The sequence below is a fragment of the Ipomoea nil genome, unplaced genomic scaffold (genome assembly GCF_001879475.1).
Source record: "Ipomoea nil cultivar Tokyo-kokei standard unplaced genomic scaffold, Asagao_1.1 scaffold0322, whole genome shotgun sequence".
In the NCBI taxonomy this organism is placed as follows: Eukaryota; Viridiplantae; Streptophyta; class Magnoliopsida; order Solanales; family Convolvulaceae; genus Ipomoea; species Ipomoea nil.
In genome coordinates this window covers 1,719,796-1,726,321 of record NW_017616750.1, presented here as the reverse complement: position 1 = coordinate 1,726,321, position 6,526 = coordinate 1,719,796, and the positions used below count along the sequence as shown (strand labels likewise).

At 43.2% G+C, this 6,526-nt stretch overlaps 1 non-coding gene across 1 annotated transcript; it reads left to right on the top strand.

The window, feature by feature from the left end:
* Window positions 1-4,621: 4,621 nt before the first annotated feature.
* TRNAW-CCA lies at window positions 4,622-4,695 on the top strand. Its single transcript has one exon. It is a non-coding gene; the product is annotated as a tRNA-Trp (tRNA).
* Window positions 4,696-6,526: the final 1,831 nt, after the last annotated feature.

The window sequence follows — 6,526 nt, the reverse complement described above, 5'->3', positions numbered from 1 at the left end:
ACTGTGTTACGATCACCTCATATTGATAAAAAGTCCAGAGAACAATTTGAAATGAAAATAAAGAAACAATTTCTGGTCATAAAAACAGAAACGCATGAATTGCGCAAGAAGTTCTTTCGGTTAAAACGCCGTGCGACTCGGAGGACATAAGACTTCTTGGTCAAGCCAAAAAGATTGCCGACTGGATGCTCCTACCCCACCATGCCTGGCCCTTTACCTTTTTCACTTAACAACAACAAATAAACTCTTAAAAAAAAAGATATTTGTTTGTGCTAATATAAAAGAAGAAAGAGGAGGTATGAAGCGTGGGAAAGAATGAAAGAAGTGTATGATACAACAGATAACCTTAAGGAGTGGCGGCAACACTGAAGATTGATCAACGCGAGTGAACTGTGCTTAGACGCTTCGTAAAACCGCACCGATCTACGAGAGGAGCTGATAGATGAGTAGGCTTTCCCTTTCGATTCACGGAATGTGATCTGGGACACGATGGGAGTTTGCGTGTCTCGGTAGGAAAGAGATCACCGGAGTATAGCACAAGATCGCCTTTTCTTGCTGCCATGGGGTCGACCTGTGAACAAGGTAAACCCAATGGGAACCAAAAACCGGGGGGTACCGCATTGGGCAGAAGACGATCCAAAAAGCGAAGGCTCACCCAGCTGAAGGAAAGAGCTTTGGAAGCTTACCTTATTATTAAAAGGGGAAAGGGTTCCAAACCTATCTTACTAATAAGAAGAAAGGAGGTGAGATAGGCAAGAGGTAGCTTGCTTCCAAGCCGGCCCGGCCGCGAGGAATCAAGAGATCTTTGCCGGTGCTGACTTGGATCTCGGGTGACGGAATAAGGCGGCCAGAAGCGACGAGCAGTCGCGGTCGAAGCTTGGCTCTAGGCGGTAGGCTAGCAGTAAGCTTGACTACAGCGAAGCGCTTACCAAGCGCGAAGGAAAGGGCCTTCGCCACTTGAGCCGTATGCGGGGGAACTCGCACGTGCGGTTCTTAGGGGGGGAAAGCTAGTAGGAGCCATCCCATCCCAATAGCGTATATTTGGAGCTCAATATGAAATCCTATTTTCTTGCAAGACCCGTTCGGATAAGGGAAAACTCCAGAGATTGCTTCGAAGTAAGATCCTTGCGTTGACCCTTTCCTGAACCAGAACCGGGGGAGGATGAGAGGAAAAGGGGATCAAAATGTCCCATCAATAAAGTGAGGGCTTTCCATTCTTCCTTCCCCCTTTTTTAATATTTGAAAGAAATAAGCCCCGCGGGCCCCTCTCTGATAAGGAAGGAAAGAAAGTAGAGGCTATGGAATTGGATCGAACGAGAAGGATGGGATTGGGTTCAGTTAAGGTAAGCTAAAGGGTTAAAGCCTAATTCCTATCGAGCTTGCATCTTAGTACGCAAAGTCTTTAGCAAGAAAAGGGGAATCCCGAGAGAAAGGGAGTTTCCGTTCTCCTAGAGGCGAAGGCGGTCTAACTAGAATATCTAAGGAAATGTCTTATATCGGGGGTGACCTAGACGTGATCTGAATCGTAGTTCAGATTCAAGTTGGTTGGGGGGGAAAGGGCCTCTGTTGATGATCGGGTTTCTTTCAATAGAATATGGGGAAGGACGTTGCACACCCCCTCGGTACAACTTTCGTAAGTAACTCAGTGCAGTTTGCCTTGTAAAACGAAAATGAAATACGAACAACCGCGCTGGTCGTAATAGATCGACTTTCATGCTAGTTCTTGCTCCAGCATGAAAGTTCCATTTCAGGGAAGGACGACGTACTATGATACTTTCTGTTTTGTCGAGCCCTGCTTTGGTCTCTGGTTTGATGGTTGTACGTGCTAAAAATCCGGTACATTCCGTTTTGTTTCCCATCCCAGTCTTTCGCAACACTTCAGGTTTACTTATTTTGTTAGGTCTCGACTTCTTCGCTATGATCTTCCCAGTAGTTTATATAGGAGCTATAGCCGTTTTATTCCTATTCGTTGTTATGATGTTCCATATTCAAATAGCGGAGATTCACGAAGAAGTATTGCGCTATTTACCAGTGAGTGGTATTATTGGACTGATCTTTTGGTGGGAGATGTTCTTCATTTTAGATAATGAAAGCATTCCATTACTACCAACCCAAAGAAATACGACCTCTCTGAGATATACGGTTTATGCCGGAAAGGTACGAAGTTGGACTAATTTGGAAACATTGGGCAATTTACTTTATACCTACTATTTCGTCTGGTTTTTGGTTTCTAGTCTGATTTTATTAGTAGCCATGATTGGGGCTATAGTACTGACTATGCATAGGACTACTAAGGTGAAAAGACAGGATGTATTCCGACGAAATGCTATGGATTCTAGGCGGACTATAATGAGGAGGACGACAGACCCACTCACGATCTACTAAAAGGAAAGTAGCTTGATATTGGTTCGAATCCAATTCGTGGGATGGCCCTCTTGGTCATATAGATGCTTGACGCCTCCATTTGACTGATGCCATTAAGATGAGAGCGATGCAGCGGCAGAGGCGACATTAGCTGCGGGAGAAGCAACATCCCTTTCTTATGGCTAAGTAAGGCTTTTCCCTACTCATCATCTCTATCTCGAACCATGTTACCATTCGTTCCGAGTCGCCAAGAGCTAGAACAGCTTCTTCCCCCTCGGGAAGTAAGATAGCAGGAATAGTAGATCCACTACGCTTTGCGCCTCGTATTCCTTCTTTAAGGCCGGGAGCCGGGAACTCAAAAAGCATCTATCTGGATGGTGGTCACTCCTTGCCTACTTATCTTCCGATAAAACTTCCAACAACGTGCCATAAGGGCTAAAATCGCTTATTTTCAATAGCTGCGGTTCTTCCTGTATTGCTCCTCTTATGGAGATAGGGACTCTTCCTTTTGAGTTGAGTTTCCTCCCCTTTAACTTAACAACAACCAATATATTATTTAGAAAGAGTTTCTTTGTTTTTGCTAATCTATAAGGGGCTTCCATGCTTCTTTCCTTCCTAGCCGTCTATTTCAATCGAGAGAGTTCAACTCCCAGTCTCAGGTCAAATGCAGAAGAGACAGGAGCTTCTTCCCTCGGGTCGTATGGACAGGAGTAAGCAAAAGCCAGATCTGATTCAATAGGAACAGAACCTTCTACCCCGTCTGGTATTCAATTCACTAGCTTCGACCACTCTCACTCCCTTTCTTAAAGAGTCAAAGTGCTTAGAGGAAGAAGGGGAAGTCTGAAAAGACTGACAGATATCGATGAACTGGATGAAGTTTTAAAGAGCAGTCCCGGGCGGCCGAAGAAAGAGTCGTTAAGCCGAGAAAGCTAACAATTTGCCTTCTCATCCAAAATAAGGAAGGGAGTTTTCAAGGTGTTAAGAATCGATTGAAGCATCCCTGGACTTCTACTCGATAGAGTGATCGAATCGGGCGCTATGGACTTCAAAGCCTCGAGGGTTGTGCGATAACGCTCGTTCTCTCTTTCTTTTCCCACTACGCGCTAACTATAGATTGAATAATCGAAGCCAGATGAAATAGCATAAAGGAGTGGTTTGATCTAAATTTTTATCCTATTCATGTATCATAGATCGGCAGGGAGATTTTCATTCCTTGTCCACTCTTTTCCGAAAAACTGCAATTAGGAATAGAGAATCTATATCAAAGAAAGGTCTAACAGTTTCCATAATGATTTCCATTGTTATTTGATACATTTCGGTCAGTAACATTAGTGAATTAGGTGAAGATGCGGAAAGAGAGGGATTCGAACCCTCGGTAAACAAAAGCCTACATAGCAATTCCAATGCTACGCCTTAAACCGTGAAAGCCAACAAGCAACGGCTTCTAGTTTAGACTAGCGCTACAACGCTATTCATATAGTTCTTGTTGAAGCCGTTGTGCGTGAGTATTAGTCTAAAGACTAAAGCGTCTTCCTTGGTTATTTAGAAATTGTTTATTTGTTGTTGTGAAGTTTATAGGGTGTTGGAATTCTTTAAGGTCCGGAGGGGCTGAAGTCGACATGACCAGCGACGGAGAGCTTGTATTAGAAGGATCACTTGCTTCTTGCCTTATATTACTTAGTCAAGCAAGCTTTCGCGCTAGGCGCTCACCTTTTTTGTCTGGGTGGAAGCTGGCGGGCAGGGCTTGCTTACCCGGATACACGGAATTGGGATCTCTGTTGCATGCAAATCTTTCTATCGGGAAAGCCTCGCTTATTCAAATCAAAGGGCTTCTTATTTAGAACCCTTTTTTTTTTGCTCATAAGTAAGTAAGCGTTGGTAGGAACGGCGGGATGATGATGAGTATATAAATCAATAAAGACCAAAAAAGAATAAATGGCAAGATCCTTTTTATATCGATGGAGGAAATAACGATGTAGAGGAAAACAGGGCAGGGATTCTCTACAATGACACTGTTGTAGACCAATTGAAAGGGATGTAGCGCAGCTTGGTAGCGCCTTTGTTTTGGGTAAAAAATTTCACGGGTTCCAATCCTTTCATCCCTACCTATTCTTCTCCTCTGGGCAGTAACGAGGGATCCGTTGAGATCGATTCGGACATACATATTTTCATTTTATGAGACTAGATGCATGCAAGATGTATTGGTGGTACAAAAAGAATCCTTTTTCTTTACAGTCGTATCTACTGTGATAAGAAAGCGCTCTTAGTTCAGTTCGGTAGAACGTGGGTCTCCAAAACCCGATGTCGTAGGTTCAAATCCTACAGAGCGTGATTCCAAATCAACAGACCCTATTGCCGAGATATGGCAACTTTTTTTTAAAGTAAAAAGTCATAAGAAGTCGTCTAACTTAATTCACAAATGAAACTCAATTATTGTAGGAAAAAAAAATGGAAAAGCATTCAAAATGATTATTCAATTTCTTTTCTTTTCAATTGTATCGAATCCTTTTTCTATTTTACTTTAACTCATTAGATTCAGTAGTAGGTTTCTTAATTGCACATAATATCTCGAATAAGAAGAGAAAAAGTCTCGCACGATCGCTCGAAGAAATCAAACCTTTATTTCGGTCCAACTCGATTCTAAGACTAGTAATTCCTATGTTCTTTTCCTTTTAGGTTCTACATTTTTCTTTCAATATTATAGAGTCCCATCCTTTTGACTTAACAACAACAAAACAAGCAAGGGCTGACGCGAAAGAACAAGCAACGAGCAAGAAAACTCCTGCGCATCCGTTTTCTTGCTTAGCCGTGAAAGGTTTTGATTCGAGGCTTTTTCCTTGTTGACTGGAGCCCAAATAAGGCAATGAGAAAGCGTCCGTTCACGTCAGGGTCCGAAGGAGGCTTTGACTTTCATCGAGATTGGCCTGGTGTGAAGTGTACCGGCCCAATAGAAAGGAACGAGGGGAAGAATCGACGAGGAATCGATAAGACAATAGAAAGGAAGAAGGGGGAAAGGACAAAGGAAAGACCAATGTATACATTTCATCACTGGGGTAGAGAAAATCGGCTTAAAATTTTGAAGTTGATAGTGAACGATGTAAGCCTTTGTCCACTATTCGTTCCCCCTAGAACATAAGTGAATGAAAAAGCGTGAGGATAATTCTAAACTCGAGATGTTAGAAGGTGCGAAATCAATGGGTGCCGGAGCTGCTACAATTGCTTCAGCGGGAGCTGCTGTCGGTATTGGAAACGTCCTTAGTTCCTCGATTCATTCCGTGGCGCGAAATCCATCATTGGCTAAACAATTATTTGGTTATGCCATTTTGGGCTTTGCTCTAACCGAAGCTATTGCATCGTTTGCCCCAATGATGGCCTTTTTGATCTCATTCGTATTCCGATCGAAGAAAGAAGGAAGGAGGCTAGTCCCCGAAAATGCCTTTGGAAGTTGGGGTTCATAATATGACTTCAAAGACTGGTGTGAAGTCGTAACAAGGTAGCCGTAGGGGAACCTGTGGCTGGATTGAATCCTTATTTTATTTCGGTATGCCGCTCCGCGAGCAAGGAGCGAGAGAACCAAGTGGGCTGTGGTGATGTCAGAATTTGCACCTATTTGTATCTATTTAGTGATCAGTCCGCTAGTTTCTTTGATCCCACTCGGTGTTCCTTTTCCATTTTCTTCCAATAGTTCGACCTATCCAGAAAAATTGTCGGCCTACGAATGTGGTTTCGATCCTTCCGGTGATGCCAGAAGTCGTTTTGATATACGATTTTATCTTGTTTCAATTTTATTTATTATTCCTGATCCGGAAGTAACCTTTTCCTTTCCTTGGGCAGTATCTCTCAACAAGATTGATCCGTTTGGATCTTGGTCCATGATGGCCTTTTTATTGATTTTGACGATAGGATCTCTCTATGAATGGAAAAGGGGTGCTTCGGATCGGGAGTAACCACTAGTGATAGGGCAAAAATCGGGGGGAAGGACAAAGGAAAGAGCGATGCCTACATTAAATCAATTGATTCGTCATGGTAGAGAAGAAAAACGGCGCACGGACCGTACTCGAGCTTTGGATCAATGCCCCCAGAAGCAAGGAGTATGCCCGCGTGTTTCAACGAGAACACCGAAAAAACCTAATTCAGCTCCACGTAAGATAGCCAAAGTACG